This window comes from Corvus cornix, chromosome 10 (assembly GCF_000738735.6).
Source record: "Corvus cornix cornix isolate S_Up_H32 chromosome 10, ASM73873v5, whole genome shotgun sequence".
In the NCBI taxonomy this organism is placed as follows: Eukaryota; Metazoa; Chordata; class Aves; order Passeriformes; family Corvidae; genus Corvus; species Corvus cornix.
The window spans coordinates 6,101,368-6,121,856 of record NC_046340.1 but is presented as its reverse complement, the minus strand read 5'-3'; the positions used below and the strand labels follow the sequence as shown (position 1 = coordinate 6,121,856).

Genomic DNA, 20,489 nt, shown 5'->3' with positions numbered 1-20,489 from the left:
TTTTTTTTCCTTAATAAGGGTGATTTTTCAGAGCTGAAGAAATATTAGAGGTAAAGCAGACCACAAGAGGGAAGAAAAAAAAAAAAAAGAAGTATTATGAATAGAAATTGAGTCCTTTTCTAAAAAGGATTTTGCTATGTATCCAAAAAGGCACAATTCTCTAATTAAGAATTGAGGATATGTTCAGTTGAAAACGATGCTGCTTTAGTAGCAAGAAGAAAGTAATAATTAGTGTGGAGGACAGTGACTCATAATACTGATGAAAAATCTACATGATTGATTATAGTGGGACAGATTTCTGTTATTTCAGTCCCAGTTTCTTTGTTAGCACTCTAGTATTTCTGAATGTAATGAGTAAACAACAGTAGAGGTCATTCCCCTAAATGTGGCTCATGAAAATAATCTTGTGAAGAATAATAGCATGGATTTACTGTCACTGAACAAAGAAAATGGGGAAAATAGACACCAGCCATTGTAACATTGGAAATGGATACAAGAAGATAAAAAGTAAAAATTCATGGCAGTCAGTCCTTAGAACAGTAAGAAAGTATTTGAGACCATCACCAGAAAATAACTTCTGGAATGCTACTATAGAAATTATTACGTGGATAAGATTTTGTTTACGAAAGTGGTGCCTTTAATTTGTTGGAGGTATTTCTTTTCCCACCCAAGTCTATGTTAGTCTTTTCAAAGATTATAGCCTGTTCTTGCCTGGGTGTTTTCAATAATGATGATACTAAATGTTGATTATCTTTGCCCTTATCATTTCTTCTTCTGGGATTTATTAGGTCACTGGACTAAGAGAAAAGGGAACGAACTCTTCAGGACCTTTTCTATCTGCCATGGATTGGCTCTTTAAGTCTTGTTCAGTTTGTTCTGACCCAGGAATGGGAAACTTTCTACTCTGTTGACTGTACACTTAGTCCTATTCCAACATTTTTTCTTTATAGATTGGCTTTAAAAGAGACCAAATCCTTACAAGGCTGATGCTAGGACTTACACCTCTGAAGATGCTTTACCTCATTTTCTATTGTTGTCACCATCTCCACAGTCAACGCTTCCTCAGCACCTTTTGCCACAGAAGATAAAAATATTGATATGTAGTTGTGGAAAGCAGGTGTTGTCTTTGAAATCTTCTGATATTTCAAGCCAATGTTCCCATTTTGCACTGGGGTGAAAACACAGACTTGTTTGAAAATAACTTGCAAAAATTGAAAACAGCTGATCACAGAGCAGGTCATTACCCTCTTTCAGCTGAGGAAAACTCAGATTCCAGTCTCTCTGCTTCAAAGCAAGGATGTAGATTGTTAGAAGGTCTTTTGTTGAACTTGTCCCTGCTTCTCATGTAATAGTTGTAATATTCTGTGTAAATAATGAGATCTTCCTTGAGCCAGAAAGAGATTAAATTGCGCAACTCAGCAACAACAGCGCTCACCTAAAATGGAATAGCCCCCATCCCTCACAGGGAGGAAGGGAGCTCAACTTGCAAGGATATCTTTCTTGTGGAGTCTGATCAAAAACATCACTCAAGAGCTGAGCAGCTCTCCCTGAGAAAGGTCACCTGTGCCGTGTCATACCCTCACAAACAAGTTTTGTCTTAGACAAAACATTTCTCACCAAATCTCTTCCTGCTTCCTACCTCCTCTTAGCTTTATGAATATAGCAGAAAGTTTCCTTTGGGGGTGCTGAAAGTAATGACTGAATTCCACAATGAATTTGAATCAGAGATTCATACAAAGCAGCAACGAAAAGGACATTTTATAATGAGTTTGAGGAAGATACTGTAAATGAGGATGGGGAAAAAGTACAACTATGTACTACCAGGGCTAAAAAAACCCTAGAAATTTTGTCCAGTTTACAGCAGCTTAGTCCTGCTGGAGATCACTTATTTTATAAGGTATAATTTAGAACAGATATATAGATTTTCTTTTGCCACAGAATCCATAAGGGCAGTTTGCACTTGCTCATAGGTTTTTTTTTTTTTTGAGTAGTCATTTGTTTAAAAGATACTGCTCAGCAGATTGTGCAGAGACTTGTTCTGGTTTGGAGGGGAAGCTGGGAGTTGATAAAATGATGTTATCTTGCAAGATAATTGAAAGTGGAGTGAGATTATTTGGTTTGAATTGCTATCTCTACATGAAAACAATGGAGTATGAATCTAGCCTTTCTGAAGGTGTTTACTTTAGCCCTCCTTTTTTTTTTTTTTTTTTTTTTTTTTTACATTACATTGTGCTTTCAATTCTGTTTTTACTGCCTTTCTCATATTTTTCTTTCTAGCCTTGAGGAGGAATAGGCTTGGATCTGTTATGTGAGTTAGGGAGAAGGGCTGCATAACCATGGCATGATGGCCCAGAGCATGTATGCCTCACTGGCTGGTAGTGATGGGGAAGAAGGGAGACAACCCTAGAACACAGCACAGACAAGCAAGCCTGAGTTACTTGGTGACTTGTTCACAACCTTCAGCTCTCCTACACCCAGGTGAATTGGCACCTGAATAAACCCTGTCACCTGGGCTACCTGACAGAACCATTCCACCAAAGATGAAAGCTGTGAATGTGCAGTAGGTAGCTGGACACCAATTTTGTAATGACCTTTTAAGAGCAGCCCTTCTGTCTCTTCCAGTGAGGGAGAATGAAATAAATGGGATCTGAAAGTGGAGCTCAGGCTGGCTTGGAAAGAGCGACAGAAAGGTCACTCTTCTGATCAAGCCAGTATGTTCAGTGATTGGAAGGGCTTCCAGGGGTCAGAGCATTGAAGCTTTTTCTGGGGCAGGAACAACCCTGCTAACTTCCACATACACAGAAATTACCTGAATTTCTTATCTGACTGATCAGCTCTATGTAGAGGTGTTGCATAGGCTGGGTACCTGCAACAAGCCACCAAGACTGCTTCTGTGGTTTCACACATTTAGTTCTCACCAAATCCTTTGATTTTTGTACCCTGAAGTACAATTTGTACTGGGGCCTGGTATTAAATGTCAGCTTTGAAAATAGGCCTTGTCAGGACTAATGCAAAATTCATTCTTGTGGTTAATTTAGCGAGATAGATCAGCAGACATTGTACATTTATTAAACAACCATAATTATATTTATATTAATGCCAGTCTCTGCCCAGGAGAGATTCAGGCCTGGCATAATAGGATTTGTTTCTAATGCAGAGTAGAGATCTCTGAATATAGATACAATGATAAACTCAGGGTTCTGAGAATGAGGCTATGTTGTGGGCTGAGCTTGAGTAGCTCTGTGATGTTCAGAGTCTCGTTCTGCAGGTGAGGCTGTGGGCTGTGACAGAGGTACATGGTCAGAGTTCGTGTCATACTCTGGGAATACTGTCAGATTTTTGTTTATTCTGGGTGCTGCAAAGTTGGTTGAAATTCATTGGTGCAGGTGTTGACTGCTTTCGGGTGCACTGCACGTGCATGTTCATTCTCTTTATAAGGTCAGCAAAGCATCCTGACTCTTCTAAAGGCTGCCTGCTGTGCCTGAAGTGTGCTTAGTTTCACTCTACCTCCTCTCTAGGATATGGCATCAAGTCATTTTAGTAAGAGATTGATCATGTAGCACATTTTTATGTGGGTAAGTCATTGCTTAGGCTTTGAAAATAGATGAGCAGGATTCTTTCTGAATTTTCCTACGTACAGTTATGTTATTTCTGGAAAATGGCCTGTGGTTATTTCCCTGCTCTCTTCTGCATTGATGTCCTGGGAATAAAGCAGGAGCTTTCTGGGGCAGTGGCAGCTCTGCCCAGTTGGTGGCAGGTGGCAAGAACAACCTCGACTGGATTCAGCAGTATCTTCCTGCTTTTCATGCTGACACAGTGCCCACCCCACCTCTCCTCCTCTGCATACTGATGTCCTGCATCTTTAGTCTGCTTGTCTGTCACTGCAAACAGGGGAGAGCAAACTTGACAGTGGTGGATTGAAGGATTAAATGGTTATTGATTCCCAGACCTCTTGCATTCCTAGAGGTGGGGGTCGGGAAGGATGTGTGCCTGGGGACAGAGCATGCAGGTTTGTAGGGGTGTGTTAGCATGGGTGGGTGGCAGGATGTATGTGATTATGATTTTCACATGGATTTGCATATTCTGGCTGTGTGCAAGTGAGAGATTGTACTTGGAAGAAGCTGTGCACAAGGTCGTGTGTACATGTGTGAGTAATTGGTATCAGCACTACCTGAGTCTAACACAAAGATTGAACTCGATCTTGGAGGTCTTCCCTGGACTAAATGATTTTGTGATTCTACTACATGAGAGCATGTATCTTGTGTGGACATGTGGAATGCACATGGGTGCTCCCTGTGGGTCTATACCAGGCAAGGTGGAACTAAAATGATGATGAACTGGGTGTTATTCTGCTGCTGGGTGACAGTGTCACAGTTACCAATGCAGGTAGGGTGGGAAGAAGGCAGAGATGCATAACCTCAGCCTTCCTGTTAAATCTTTCCTGCCACAGGACCTATGGGAGTCTGTAGTAGCCTGTGAAAGGGAAAAGAAGCTCAATTCTAAAGGAAGACTGAAAAGAAAATGCACGCAGCAGTGATGGAATTCAGATTTCATTAGCTTCTGATATCTCTGTTCACAGGAAAAAAATCACATTTCCTTGGTGACCTTTTAATAAATGCAAAGCTGGGGGGTATCCTGTCTCTCAGATCCCTTCCGTTTGTAACTAACTGGAGTGGAGGTGTGCAGTGCATGGGACCGCAGCGGAGCCTCTGAAGGACAGCATGCTCACAATACTGCCATTTGTGCATTTCTTGCTTGCCTGTGGGAGCCCTCAGGACAGCAGAGAAGATGAATGCCTTGTGAGGTTCTGTCCTGCCCCTTCTTCTACCCAGGGTTGGAGCAGAAGGGTGGGGCAGGCTCCTCACACTGTGCAGTCCTGTTCAGTGACACCTCATTGATGTGAGGGGTGCCGGGCTCGTGGAAAGCAAACCAGCACAGGCAGCACCTGTCACAGCTGCTGCTTTCAGCTGTTACCTGCTGCTTGTAGGGCAAGGGAGAGCAGCTTGTCCCTTGTAATGTTTCCTCCTTTCTGCTCATACAGTGTTTATTGAAAGGTGCAAAGGAGCCTTTAGATGTTCTTGACTTTCCTTACCTTTCTTTAGGGTCTTCTACAGCCTTTCAGGCATGTCTTTGTCAGCACAAACATTTTGGGAATTAAAATTACGTGGATGGATTTAGTGGCAGAGGAGTACAGGAAAAAGCAAGACCATTTCAGCTGGAGAGGGAGATGTGGAGTTAGACCCTACTGAAGTGCCCTTAGCCTGTGGATAGGGAGATGCTCAGTATCCCATAGATGTGTACATGGTGACTGGTGCATGTCCTTGATCCTGATTACAAGGGCAGACCTTGCTATCAGGGTATTGAGACAATGTTTTAGTGAATGTGCTGTTGACTCAGTGTTGTCAACTGGTGTAGCATGAATGGGACCTTTTGTGAGTCCATTGCTAGAAAGGAGAAGTCTTATTGGGATTTCTCATATATTTTTTGAAATATCTTTTGTTACACTCTCTGGGAAAGAAAAAGCTTGGGTAGATTTATGAATTCACGTGAAAAGGTTCATAAAAGAGGGACAGCCTGAAGAGAGATCAAATTATTGTGGTACAGATTTGGCTTATTATCTGCTCATACAGCCCAAGAATGAGAAGCATGTGGCTCTTCTAGGTGTGCTTGGAATACATAAGTACAGTCCAGATGGCATTTAAGGTCAGGCTGGCTTTGCTGGAAGTCCTGACTGGTTGAAATAAGGGAAAGTAAAATTCTGAAGAGAGGCTTATTTCATGAAGACTGAATAACAGATATTTCAACCCCCAAGGTGCTTCATTATATATCCCTCTCTTTCCAGTCAGTTCCACTGATTGCATTTGAGAGTGTACAGCTATGATAAACCGAATTAAATGTGAGCTCTCATAACTCCTCACCCAGAATCTAAACCTTAAAGAGATTCCAAAAAGGCAGAATCAGTAATTGAAGGCCTTCTCCTTTAAGACAGCCAGAATGCTCCCAAGACAACCAGAAATGTTTTACCCATATTTCTGTGTCAATACTACTGAGGCTTGGCATAATCCCAAAATACATCTCATTTATGTATATGTTCTTGAATTTAAAAGGAAAAGAGGAAAGAAAAAAAAAAAAAGAAATTAATAAAGCCTTAAGAATTTTTTCCTCCGTTGCCCATGACACATTTTTTTGGAAACAGCACAAAATTATTTGTCATGTATACAGAACTCAGTCTCTTTGTATAGGGATTGTAGAGAATTTGCTTTCACTTGGAGGGCAAATCAGTAGTAGGGTAAATGGAGACAATAATTCCATGTGTAACCCATGTAATGTGCTGACGATTTGTCTGTGAGGGGGTGATTAGTCCTTGTGAATAGCTGTGCCCACAGCTCTTGCAAACCTGGTACAAGAACACTTAGGGACTGAATAACGACTTTGTTTTCACTGATTGCATGTAATCCTTATTGGGTTTTGGATGCACAGCAAGGTTAGTGGCACCGAGACACAGCACGAGTTTATTATGCATGACTGTAACCTGCTTGCTGACAAATGTACTGTCTCCACACCCAGACAAAGAAGTGAAAAAGAACAGGTTATATTTTTCCTAAATCATTTGCCAATCATTTTTGATTTTCATTAGGAGTCTAAAAGTCTGGGTAATTGTACAGCTCAGAGTGGCTTTGTAGGAAAGGGCTTAATTTTTATGTTTCCATTTAGTGAATTTTATTGTATTGTTTCTGAGCTCATTGATGAATAAATCCTAGTTACACTGAAGCAAATGCCTGGGAAATAGAAATACAAGTCTGTGTTACTCCTTTGTATGTATTGGGGGTGACAGGTATTGCTGAGTGTAATTAATTCCCTTGCAAAGGACCAAGATCTGCATTATTGTGTTTTCCCATTTTAGCACTAATTACTAGAAATTATTAGCACGGTGTTAATAAATGAGTGAAGACTGTGTGCACAGTTTACAAGAGAAATAGATATGGATCTCTGTGTGCCTCTATTTAGCTCCTGCCTGTACTTTCCTGACTCACAAGAGGTGAGTGCTTGTACTGGTGGAGTGTTTGTGTGCAAGGAATATTTGAGTGCAAACTTGTGACTGAATGTGGGCACACATATGAGTGAACTAGTTCACAACATGTTCTCTCACACCTCCAAGTACACAGATGTCCACTGGTGTGTCTGGACATGGTGAACATGTTACTTTAATTGTGTAGTTATGAATGGCTGTGTTTGTTATGGTACCTGTGTACCAGAAATGTGTTCTTGGATGTCGGTGATCGTCATTCTGAGACAGAGAACTTTCCATATGTGCCCTTTTCTCTCATTCATCCTCACAGGTGTGTCCTCTATTAGTAGCAGTTAATAAGGCCTTTTGGTTTTTTGTTGTTTTGGGGCTTGGTGTTGGGTTTTTTTTCCAGAGAGATTGTGCATAAAGAGCTTGGCAGAAGGTGGTATTTTCTTGAAACCCATGTCTAGCACTTTTTTCCCACTGTCAGCCAATTACTTCCTTTAATGTCTGAACATAAGACTTGCCAATAAAAGTCCCAAAATAGCTTCTCTCACTATTACTAATGTTTGCCAACAATAGCTAGGGAAGAGGATAGGAAATCTATTTTTGTAGCTGAGTTCTAACATGAGGTAACCCTGTAGGCTTTAATGAAAATTCATTCGGTGCCTAAAGCTAAAAGCTTATTTGTACTGGAAAGTTTTTTTGACCAAATTCAAATATGAAAGTTGAGAGGTGACAGGTGCTGGTTACTTATGGACCAGGAGGTGCCAGACAAGTGAGTGCAATGTAACATAGGGAAGTTTGGCTGTGGTTTGGGATGTTGTAACCTCTGAATGGAAGAGCGTGGAACAAAGCTGAGTATGTGCTGGTCTAGGCTCTATCCACACCAGAGCCCTTCTTGTCTGAGCGTTCTCCAGCATCAGGACTGAATGTGAAGGACTGTATGCAGAGCTGAAGTGGAAGGGACAGGCAGGTTCAGCTCAGCTAGGGATAGACAGATATGTCAAGGGAACAATTTTTCTTGTCCAAGCTACAGCTTCTGCAATATCGCTCATCTGGAGCTGAGACAGACAGTTTGGAGCCTGTACTGAGAAAAGAGTTAAGTGCAGTGGTACTAATGTGATTGTTTATTGTCTTCTTGAGCCTGTCCAGATTCCACCCCTGTCCACCCCTGCTGTGTGGGACAGCACCAGCTCTTTATCCTGCCTCATATCCTGCCATCCAGCTGCACTTGTGGACTCTGGACAGCCTTTGTCAGAGTGACTGGTGCTCTGTGGGTGTGACTGAAGACCTGCCTGCTGTCCTGGTCTCAGTATTATCTGTCATTTTGCCCAAGTTTCACGTATTGCTGGTTTTTTATTACAAAGTATAAAGGATACAAGTTCTTTTTAAGCCAGGCTCTTTCCTGTGGTTTTGCAGTGGGGATTTTGAAACCTAATCTTTATTTTTTGTGAGTCTCTGATTTTTTTTTTTTTTTTTTTTAATAAAGTGTGGCAGAATTCCAGATTAATACCTTCAAACACTTTAGTTCCTAGCCATGCGGGGTGAAGTGTGAGAGGTACAGAGAATTGTGGGCTCTCTCCCTAACTCTGCCAATGCCCTTGACAGGGTGTTTTTGACTAGGTTACTCCTCCTCTGATTCAGCAGCCCTGCTTGAATCTTGCAGCGCTGCTCTCCTACCTCCCAGAGGGTATCCTGTGATTAATTGTGGGATGTATCTAAATGGCTTTAGCATGCAGGCTGAAAGTCACCAGGGACAAAGCTGTTACTAGGGCAGGAATAAAGGTCAGGCCCTTGCTGACATCGTTGTCGCGATTAATTAATACACTAATCTCTATAGCTCCTCTTCAGCAAATATAATTTGGCCTCGACCCTTATTTTGTTCATTTTACTGTGACTTAGCTTTGAGACAACTAAGGAAAAGACCCTGATGGAAAAATCCTGCTTTTTGCCATATACCTTCCCCTCGACCAGCCCTATAACTTGTTCCCTCCTTGTTAACTTTTGCTCCTGTTTGAGGGTTTTGCAGGAAAGTCCCCTGGCCAGTTAAATGTCTCTTCATTCCATACCAAAAGAAACTTATCCCTCAGTTCAGGTTTTGAGGAGTGACAGCTGATTGCTTCAATTACTAGGAAAACAGTGTGTGGAATTGATTGAAGGGGAGAGTTAACATCTGATTCTATTTTCCTGTGGATATTTCCTGTAGGAAAGTGCAAGACCAATTCTGTAAAACGTTAGGAGGAAATGTTTGTTCCCCAGGTGAAGGGCTGAGTCTCCATCCATGACTGCAGGAAGGAGGTATCAGTAGTTTGGATTCTGTGACCACATAGCCCTGAGGCTCAGCATTTTGGAAGAGCTGTTTTTGAACACAGAGTCTGTCCAGGCTCTATTACAGATTGCTACCAGCATCAGAAGATGCAGCAGGGCTTGGAGAGAAGCAGAAGGCAGAGTGAGTGAATGTGTGTGGTGAAGTGCAGTGAACTGAACCATCCTTGGATGGGCAAGAAGGAATATTCCCTGCAGTGCTACCCACTGGGAAATCAAAGAAATGAAGAAAATCTCTCCTTGTCTTCTCTTTAGCTCTTAGTTCTGGTTTGTTGTACATTCCATTCCTTCGTGATTACACCCATGTCTCAGTCAGGTATTGTTTTCTGCTTGAGTTGGGAACATTCCCTAAAGCTGTTCTGAATGCACAGTACTCTTGTTCTCTTTCTTAGGCTAGTTTTAGACTGAATTTTGGCAGATTACACAAGTGTGGAATGTATACTGTCCTGTCTTACATCATGATTTATCCTGTATCATTTATTTTTCCTTTAACAGATCCTTAGGACTGTCAGTCTAATATGCATCAGAGGTTGAAATGTATTAACATAATGCAGCGCATTGTGGGTAACCCCATGCAAATTGTTCTGTGGAAAGTCATGTTAAATTATGTTCTTGGGGAAAAAAAGGGCAGAAAAACAAAGGCTTTCCTTTTTTTAACTGTTTGTTCTGTGGATTTCTGAGCAGCTGCCAGAAGGGCAGGTTTAAGCGAGTTGTTTGCCATTCAGCACCATGTGGAGTGATGCTCCTCCCCACAAAGCACTGCTGAAAGGATGGAGTTGAAAACTGCAGTGGGTTTTCTATACATGTCTCTGTGATGTTTAGTTTTAAAACATTAATAGCTTGTCAAAGGAAAAATCTGAGTGAATGTTGGAGTGGCACAGTAAAGAGAAATGTCTCCTCACTTTTTTTGTCTCCATTGTCTCCATCTCCTCATCTGCAGGAACATCAGTTTTTGTGAACTTGAAGGGCTTCAGACACCTCTTGGAAGAGGCAGTTCTGATCAGACGTAGTGTTTTTAGATCTTTGTCTTCTTTGTTCTCTGTTACCAAGGTCATTTTCTTGGAAACTGGCTCCTTAGTTCCTCTGAAAGTCCATACACTTTCCAAAGTGAAGCAGTAATCCTCCTTTTGGACAGAACATTTGATTGTAGTAGAAATGATTGCAATGGCACAAACAGAGGATTATCATTTTCAGTAGAAATCATAAAAGGACTCCTAAGAAAAAGGCAGCATGTTCTTATGCAAATTCTCTCAGGTAGTACAGCTGAGAGCCTGGAATCTGGAGTCGGCATCTCCTCTGCTGATAAATGTTCATCTGCTTTGCTGTGAATGGGCAGTTGGTTTTCAAAGACTCGGAAACTTGTAGTTAGTTTTTACAAGTCCTGTGTGCTTCTCACATGATGCTCTCTCTAGGAGGTGAAACATTTGTCAGCTGCTCTCCATTTGCTTATTTCTGGTCTCCATCTCTGAAAAAGCCAACATGGACACATTCATGGCAGAACAAGGGGCAACATGGGCTTTTGTGTGGGTCACATCAGTTACTCCACTTGCTTGACAGAGCTGCCTCCTCTCAGCATAGCTCTGTGTCTCTGAACTTTTCTCCTTTTCTTCAGTCTGCTCCTCACAGTCTTCAAAGACCTGATTTCTTTGTCTCTGTCTCTCCTAAAGCATAGAGTGTGCAGGTGTTAAACTGATCCTGTGCTGGTGGGATTATGGAAGGGAAAATACTGGCAGGTGCTTTGCAAAAGTTTACATTCAGCTGCCAGTTTTGACAGATAAATCGTAAATATGTCCAAATGTCTAAAATCATCTGCATGCTCCTGGTCAGCTCCTCATGGACAAGCACCACAAGTTCCTATCTCCTGTAATAAAGTAGAAGTTTTGTTTTGATCCTCATTTTTGCTTTCCTTTTAGTAATAATTTCTTTCAATAAAATTTAAAGCATAAATATCTAGCATCCGTATCTTAATGGCTCTCAGTTTACTTTGTGCCACTGGACATGTGGGCTGTGATGAAAGGAACCTTTGGGCTCTGCAGGCCTGCAAACCCTTGTTAGTGGTTAACAACAATTGGTTCACCTGAAAGGACCTTCTTGATCTTTGATTTCTGACTGTGGGTATCTCATCCCTGGGACTCATTGCAGGATATCCCTCCTAACCCAGCTTCTGAATGAAATGATTAGTAACTTGCCCTTGAACTGTCTGGTGAAATCTCCCTCTAACCCAGCTTTCTCATGTATTCTGTAACTTTGTATGGTATTATTGTATTACACCTTCATTTTGTGAACCTATATTATATTAGAGCAGACATCAAAGAGGGTCCTGAAGTATTTTTGCCTGAATTACCCTCAGTGTTATCAGCCATTCTCCAGGTGACTAGTATAGGGTATTCAAAAGAAAGAAAGAGAAAAAAAGGGTCATATTTTCCCTGTTATTGCCCATTTCTCTGCTAAAAATGACAAGAAGCAAGAAGGGTCCTGTGTCAGAATGATTGCACTGACACCTGTGAGAGAACAGCCAGTGAGCTCCTTGCTTGTACTTCCATCCTCCCTCTTCAAAGGGAGCAGGCACCAGGCTGGGGGAAGCCCTCTCCTCTGCAGTGCCTCTTTGCTCTGATCTGAGCTGGGCAGAGATGATTTTTGTGCTTTCCCATGTGCCTTTGGCTTGGAAAATCAAGGCCTGCTTTGTTGTTTTAGAAGTGCTAATACAATAAATTGTAGAATCATAGTTGCTTCCTGTCACTGATGCTGAGGTTGTAGGGAGGGGTAGGTGGGAAGGCTGGCTTTGATGGTGTTTGCTGAAGATGACCAAAGAGAATTTGTGATATGGAAAAAAGAAATTAGCCTGCGGGAGCCATTTATAATTTAAGAAAAAAGTGTCAGGTAGCTCTTGACATGTATCAGAATAAGGGGATGGATATAGAAGGCATGAAAGGTTACAGTAATGAAAGCTGAAATGAGAGGAAGGTGCAGAGCTGTGGATTGGTCTGTGTCCTTACCTCTCACCTGTGAGGGTCTGTGTGAGGACCTATTTAAAGTAAATTTTTAAGGAAACCAACACACAGAGGGCCTCAGGATAATCTCTTCTGGACATGTGCATGTAATTATTCCACCATGGAAGCTGCCATGTGCCATCTGATGTGGCCAGGAAAGCCACCCCCAGGCAGAAGCTCTGCTCTGAGGCCCTTGGCAGAAGGAAATGAGGGATTTTGTGGAGAGCAGACATAGACCTGGAAGAAAGAAACATGCTTCTATGCTTCAAGGAGTGATTTGGAAAATAATAATGGATTCTAAGCACTGGAATAATATGAGTTTGTGTAGGCTGAGATTGGGATATGTTCTGGAGTCACAGGTACCCTGGCAGAGCTCGTAGGCAGCCAGGATGGGAACAGAGCAGGATGCTGTGGGACCAAGCTGGCTGCTTTGTACACAAATCAGTGCTCACACATTGTCTGCTGTGTGATTTGATATTTGATTAAGGTTGTAACTCACAGAATTAGGTGAATCCCAGTTTTTTTCCCCTGTAGTAGTTTTAAGGAATTAAGAAATTGAACTACTAAAAAGAAATCATTAAAACTGGCCAGCAGAGTCAGCAGTTTACTGTCTAAACCAGGTTCAACAAGGTAAATAATCATAATTATGATTCCTTATGTTTGGAAACTTACTTGATGTCATGAGAGAACCACCAATAACACAACCACAGGAACTGGACTAACACAGGGATAAGGAAACTCAATGACTGGAGAGTATTAATAGAATTAATAGTGCCCTGTTAATATGATTTGTAATTTTTTTTAAAGAAGTACAGAAGTTAGAGTGCAAAGGAGAAATTAGTATACAGAGTTTCACTCATGGCTTTCAAGGGTGAACCTAGGCTAATTTTCATGCAGAATGGTATCAGTGGGCCTCCCAGATGAGTCAGAGCTGATGAAAGGAGAGGCTCTCGCAAAAAGAAAAAAATAATCAAGAAATTTTGGGAGTTATGGAGTGAGAAACAAAAGGGACTGTTTGTGTAGTTAAAAGGCTGGTAAAAGTGGGTAGGATAAGGCAACATTGGGATGGAAAGAAATGTGAAGTGAATCCAGTTACTGCTCTGGGAATTGGGGCTGGGCAGTATTTGTAATTTGAATGACTGGAAGGCAAGGAGATAATAAGATAATAAGATCTGCTGCGAGCAGCTGATGCAAATTATACAGTGGGAAGAAGGGCTGAAAGATTGTGGGTACTAGAATGGAAGATGAAACATAGGCAGTGGCAGGGTGCAGCATGTTTGAAGGAATAGTTTAAAGCATTCAGACGCATGGCTGGGCTCTGAATTAGCTCTAACCATTCAGGAAAACATAAGTAGCTATTATAAAGACAGCTTGATAAAGATGTCTGTGCCATGTGCAGCAGCAGCAATAAAGAAAAAGTGAATAAGATTCCTGTGTGTGTGAAGAAACAGGGAGACTTGGAAGATGTTCTAATATCCCTGTAGACGTGAGTGGTAATACCTCCTGCGGAGTACTGTGTGTGTTATGGGTCATTTCTTTGTGAGAGACAAAGCAGTGATATACCTGGGCTGGAGGGAACAGATGAAAGTGTTTAGTGGCCTGGAAGGCAGCTTCAATACGGGGAAAGCATTAGGGATCCTAGAGCTGCTGAATTCTAAAGGGGAGGAACAAAGCTCAGCAGGGCAGAGAGCAGAGCAGCGTGCGGCAGGAACACCGAGCACCGGGCTGGGGGAGGCTCTGCAGTGCTGGGGATGTTTGGAGCCAGCACAGCAGGGAGCAGAACCCACCTCACGGGGTTCTCCTCTACGTGACACTGCTGCCAGGCCAAGGCACAGCTTCAGTGGTTTGCTAGATCCCACTGTGGTCTAGTGTGGCAGCAGAAGGATGGAGATAATGTGGGGTATCATGCTGGAGCAGCTGGGGTGTTGTCTGAGTCGTGCTGGCTTTCACTAAATCTGCTCTAGTGCCCTTGTCCCTGTGCTGGTGCAAAAGTGAAAGGTGCCAGGGTCCTGGTGTCTCATTTTGGATGAGGAATTAAAGCACACTAACCTTGCTGTATCATTTTGGTCAATATACATATTTTCATCCCCTCTCTGATGGGAAGAGTAGAATGTAGTTGTTAATTTAAATGCTTGAAAACCATGCAGAAAAACAACAAAGTGTTGTGTAATATAATACAAACGTGTGTCACGGTTCCATGAAATTAAGATGCAACAATTGATTCTTTATGTAACACATAATTAACCTGGGGATCCCCACTGTGAATGGCATTATGATGACAAATACCTTACCGAGATTTTTTTAAAGCAGGTTTGACACTTTGAGTAGCATCTACGTTTACATTAGCCAGGATGAGTACTATAAATCATTTTTTCCAAGGCATGTGATGATCAACAGCCAGGATTAGAAAATTATTTTACACCCATGGTGAAACATGGCCAAACTGGGTAAATTCACAGATGAAGAGAAGGCTTGGGTGGGTCAAGAGTCTGCTTACTTTTCCGTACATGAAAATTATTTATAGAGGCAAACTTTTAAGTGGAAGAAGAGGGGAAGAAAAGTCATCTAGGGATTAGGCTGCCAATTTAGAACTTGAAAGATTTCAGCTTCTTGCTTTCCCAAACTGCTTTTAAAAGCTAATTCATTTGACACAGATTCTGAGACGTACTTAGAGCCCCACCTTACACTTAATCTCCAGATACCTCAGGCTATAACCTTTCTGTGACTTGTTCCATGTTCCACAGAGTTCAGATAGCAGGGAATGAAACATATGTGAGAGGAGGTAATGGCTAGGCTACTGATGAATTTTCAAGGCACCATCAGATACCAGTTAGTCTGTCGCAAATACTGGGAGCATGGGGAAGAAAGGTGCTTTCTTGAAAAAAGCACTTGATAGTCTCCAATAACTGGTAATTGCTTTATTTCCTTACACCTCCTCAGAATTCCAATGTCACTTAAACAGTTCCCTAGTTCTGTTTCTTGTCTGCCAAGTAGGCAGCTTAAGTATCCTGGATCAACATTTGGTTTCTTTAAGAAATTAGCATGTTGGGTTTTGTTTTGTTTTTTATTATTATTTAAAATAATGGCATTGCCTATGTTATTGGTTATGTCTACTGTCAAAAGATTGCTCTCTGGACTGTCATGTCTTCATTGGATGGTGCAGGCAGGCTTCTCCTCCCCAAAACTGCCTGCAGTCCTCAGATAGGAACTTGAGGCGCTCCTGATCCTGTTACTGTGAAACAGTGCAGACTCCTCTAAAGTGAGCAGTTCTGGCCTGGCATATCCTTCGCTCAGACCCTTCAGTTCTGTTTGAAAAGACATCGTGGGACAAGGTGAAAGATTTTTCAATGTCTGCAGAGAGGGATAAGCTTAGTCCAGGTTCATCCAGGCTCTAAAATAGGTCCCCAGCATGTCACAAGGAAATGAATGAGACAGAAAACCAATGTACTGCTCAATTTTATTGGAAAGCAAGAACTCTGCAAGGAATAACATCTTTCTACACGGTTTGTCTGCATAAGGTGGAAAGTACCCTCATTTCTCATTCTCTTTCTGTTCCCAACATGACCACCCATCACAGTTGTGGCCCACATAAAAAAAAAAAAAAAGAAAAAATATTGTGCTATTCCATGCCCAGCTACTACCTCAGTGTGGGAAGTTAAATCCACTCCTGTCTCCATCCTGTGTAGTTTGCAAATTTTTGTCATAAAACATTAGCAGCAGTGTTGGGGTAGAGTGGTCAAGCAAAACTAGCTAGCTCAGGCACAACACTAATGCAATTTGGCTCTCCCAACACATGATGAACTTGACATATACTGAGTCATTCATGGGACATGATTAAGGAAGGGAGAAAGGATGCTGAGGAATAAACAGAGAAGGAGAAGAAATTTGGGAGGGAGAAAACGGTGGAGGGAAACCGCTGTGGAAATACTGCAAGGAAAAGGTGTAGAGATGGAAATGTCAGAAAAATAACTAGTCAGTGGAAAGAAGGAAAAAAACCTTCCCCCACAGTAGCACTGGAGAATTCATAACCTAAATAACCGGGTTTTTTGAGAGAAATTTGCAACAAGTTTTTGTTTGCTAAATCCCCAGTTCTCCTATGAGCAGTTTTTCCAGGACTCTTTCTCCAGCAGATTGGAGGGAGAAGATATTTCATCTTCCCTTTCAGTCTGTTCCTTGAACAGTGTTGCCTGTGACATACATATCTTTAATAGTAAAAGAGCCCATTGGAATGATTAAAACAATAACTACTTCTGTGCTGTTGAAGTTTGCTCAGCCAAAACACCAGCTGAGCTCAGCAGAAGTTTTGTGAGCAGATTCAAAGCAAGCCAGGCCTTTTCTCCTCACCACATGGCCAGAGCACCAGATGAAATGAGGACAGAGTGCCAGATGTAATGGGAACAGATGTTCAGAGCAAGGCACATCTCTCCAAGGGTGCCAAAGTGGTCAAGGTTGCCATTAGCTTTCTTCTTGTTATCGTTCCTCTGTATCAGCATCCATTGACCTCAACAACCCTTCCTTCTTTCTCATTCTTTTATGTCTCCCATCCTTTTATCTCCTGTCTCTAACTCCACTCCCTCTCATCTTTCTTTCTAGAAATTCAGGCTAGCCTATTTTTTTCTTTTTTTGCATCTTCAGCCTTTTCTACTCACTTAATCCTCTTGAAATGTTTTGGCCCAAATTCCTATCCCCTTCACTTCATCTGTTTTGCATGCCATACCTGCTGCTGAGAGATCTCTGGGGCATGAGAAAAGCTGGGTTATTCCCTGCTGTCCTAGTTGTCTAAATAGCCAGTTCCCCAGCAGGTGTCTGTGTATTTTCATTCACAGGGGTTGAAAGTGCAGTAACCTTCAGGGCCAGCTCAAGCTAAAATTAAGGCTGCAGATACCAGGCACCAAACACCAGGCACCAAATGTTTCATTCAGCTCCCTAAGTTTGTCCTCTAGAGCTTCCAAATGGCTTTGATTAGTATTCCAAGGGAGAGCTAACTGATGGAATTAGTGAGAAACCAGACTGTCAATTTATTTATACCCGGCCTTAGGGCATAGCCATTGTGCATGTGTAAAGCTATTGAGATGCAGGGAATATTCTGTAAGTGGGTCTGTATATGTGTTGACTGGAAGTGGGTTTGCAGGGAAAAGCTGTTGCCCCAAGGGCTGAACAGTGACCTAAAGTGGGAGAGGCTGCTGATGTGACCATGCTGAATGTTGAAAATCCTTTTTAGGAAAAAAATTGATCCCCCTGAAATTTTCTCTCTACTTGTATTTATTAGTATCTTCCAGCTCTAATTTTACTGTAATTCTCATAACCCTTGTGGAGAAATCTCTAATTTAACTCCTGGAGTCTTTCCACCTCCTTCAACAATATCTGTGCTACAGAACTATCACTGCCTTTGCCTCCTGGAGTATTTAAAGCACATGAGTAATGAATAATAAAGTTTTTCCATTACGCTGTCATTCAGCTTGGGAAGTATTTTGAGGGCAAGCTGAGAGATATTGGAAACATTTAGTTGTGGATATTCATTTGATGCATCAGTGCCGAGCATGAATTAACTGGTTTTCCAATAACATTTGATCAATTTTGTTTAGGAAAATTTGTATTGACAGTGTTTTGGCCAAATGATAAATCTTTTATTCCTGTTCCCCTGTTTTGTATTACAATGGGAAATAAATATATCCCAAATTTAGTCTGTTAGTAGGCATCACCTCCTCCCATTCTGTCTGTTGCAGTATGAAAAGGGTTTAAGAAAAGTTTTTCAGCTCCATTACTCTCTATAATAGCCAGGAAACAATTAACCTGTTATCCCTTAACATGATGCCTGCAGGAGATTACTGCATGACAGGGCCCAAGGGACCAATTTGCATTGTGCAGTGGAATGTGGTGCTTCAAGCTGATGCTGGTCCAGACTGGTACTTTGATGTAGTGGAGAGCAAAACCTGTGTGGAGCTTTGAGCTGATCATTAAAGTAGGATGGTTTAGTTAGCACGTTTCTGAGGATGGACTAATTAGGACTGATGAGCTTGTCTGCAGCTTTCTGGTGAAGGGGTGCTGTTTCCTGCTTCAGAATTCGTCTGGATCCTTTTGGCAAGGGAGTCTTTGCACCATGCTCCACTGGTCACACAGACATGACCAAAGGAGGGGACAGAGCTGTAAAGCCTTGTGCCAGAGAGGAAGATGGGGTCACTGAGAATCCAGGCTGGCAGGACACTGCAGGAGAGGTGCTGGCAGGCAGAGCAACTTCCTCCTGTACAGCTGTGCCAAGCAGACTGTATATTGTCACTTGGTAACACCCAGACAGCTTCGCTGCCATGGAGGTGTTCTTCCTGCCAGCTTCTCAACCAAACCAGAGTGCATCGCTTCTACCCTTCTTTTCTTCTTTCTTGTGTTTCTTAAAAAACATTTTCATAACTCAGAGTTGTAAGCACAATCTCAAGAGTTCTGCAGCTGGCTGTGCCACATGGTTACAAGGGAAGTGCCTGGAGGTCAGGCTTCCCTTTCAGGAATGCAAGTGGGACTGATTATTAACCACTACACCAGGTCCTGGTATTGTTGGCAGATGCCATCAATAACATTAATTTAACATATCACCTCTGTCCCCTGCTTCAGTTTAATGACAGCTGTGCTCTGCACCTCCAGCTCCTCCCTCTGCTGAGAACTGAGGAGGGAGGAAGGAGAGAGAGAATTGTCTGAGTTCAAATAAATGAATATCCATGTTTGAAGGGAAGAAAACATGCTAAGAGGCAGTCCTCTGGCTGAGTTTCTGCTGTTACTCCTGAGCTATCTGGTATTTAAGCAGTATGGGTCCATCGTACAGCAGCTGACTTCAGAGCATGAGCAGTTACTGTCTTAGGCTTCTGAGGTGTGTTATAGTTATAATAATAATAATAATATTTATTTGCTCATAGTTTCATAAGGCCTCTTCATATCCTGAATAAAGCTCTAGGGAGTCATAAAGGCACAGGCTGAGTTTCAGCTCAGGCTCTGCTCACATCTCCTTGATAGCTGGACCCTGAGATGCACCCCAGGGAAAGCCTCGAGATGTTCTTTGTATTTTTTGCCCCTGAGAAAATAACTCTCTTGCTGTGGAAATGACGTCTTTTTTCTCTGAAATGTCACCACTTCTGTCTGCTTGTTGTAACTCTGCCACACTAAAATACCTTAAGTCTTTTAAAGTAAAATAATAAAACATTTAGGAATCTATTCAGAGCTGCTGAGCATTCTCATTGTTTCCTGTTAATGACCTTCAGTTCCCATAAACTTCTCCCTCTATTTCCTTGTTAATTATTGCTACACTTTTTTATGCCCATATCTTGCTTGGCAAAGCTTGTGGTAGAGGTGAATAGGAGGAGAGTAGAAATGATGTCAGGTATTTGCCCACTGTGATAAAAAACAGAGACTGTTCAGAAAGCAAAAGTGAGTTTTCCTGGGGCCCTAGACCCTGCCTAGCACTGAGGCTGTTCCCTCAGCTGGTGTGTGCTCCTCTGAGCAGGTCCTGCCTTGTCCAGCCACTCAGTACAGGTTTGAGTTCTGGATTATGCTCCTCATAACATTGATTTCCTGCTTTGCTCACAGGGCCTCAGAAATGAAACTGAATTAAAATATCTTGTCAATAGGAAAATGAATTTGTGATCAGAGAGGGTGATTTTTATGCCAGATGATATTTGCATAGCCTGGGCCTGCTAGAGATGAAGTGATGGTGGTGCTGTGCAAGTAGTTTCTGTCCTCTGACAAAAATGCACAAAAAAACTCCTTAGGAGAGCTGCAAAAGTTTCTGTGTGAAATCTCTTCTTTTTTCACCTGTGTGTTTTTGGCTCACAAATAATCTTCCAGCTATACAGAGGTGCTCAGACCTGAGGATCCCAAAACATTATACAAATATAATTTTATGTAGAAAAACGAAAAATCAACATAAGATCAGAGCTCTGTCCCCTGTCATGGATTACTGAACACATTCTATTTTATAATATAAATTATAATGTGTTCATTACCCATGAGATGGTCACTAGCAAAAGTCTAATGGAGAGTGATGAGTGGGCTGTGCTGATGTGGAGCTCACACCATGCTTAAGGCCAGGGCTTATTCTGGCCTCCTGAGAGTTGCTAAGGAAACAGCCTGGGAATGGAGCTGGAAGTCTCACAGAAGCTTGGCTGGAGAGATGTTTTGTG

At 42.0% G+C, this 20,489-nt stretch overlaps 1 protein-coding gene across 1 annotated transcript in view; it reads left to right on the top strand.

Annotated features, from left to right (window-relative positions):
* The window catches only part of AGBL1 (AGBL carboxypeptidase 1), a 272,002-nt gene that overhangs the window by 159,348 nt on the left and 92,165 nt on the right, over positions 1 to 20,489 (top strand). The gene's annotated exons all lie outside the window — the stretch shown is intronic.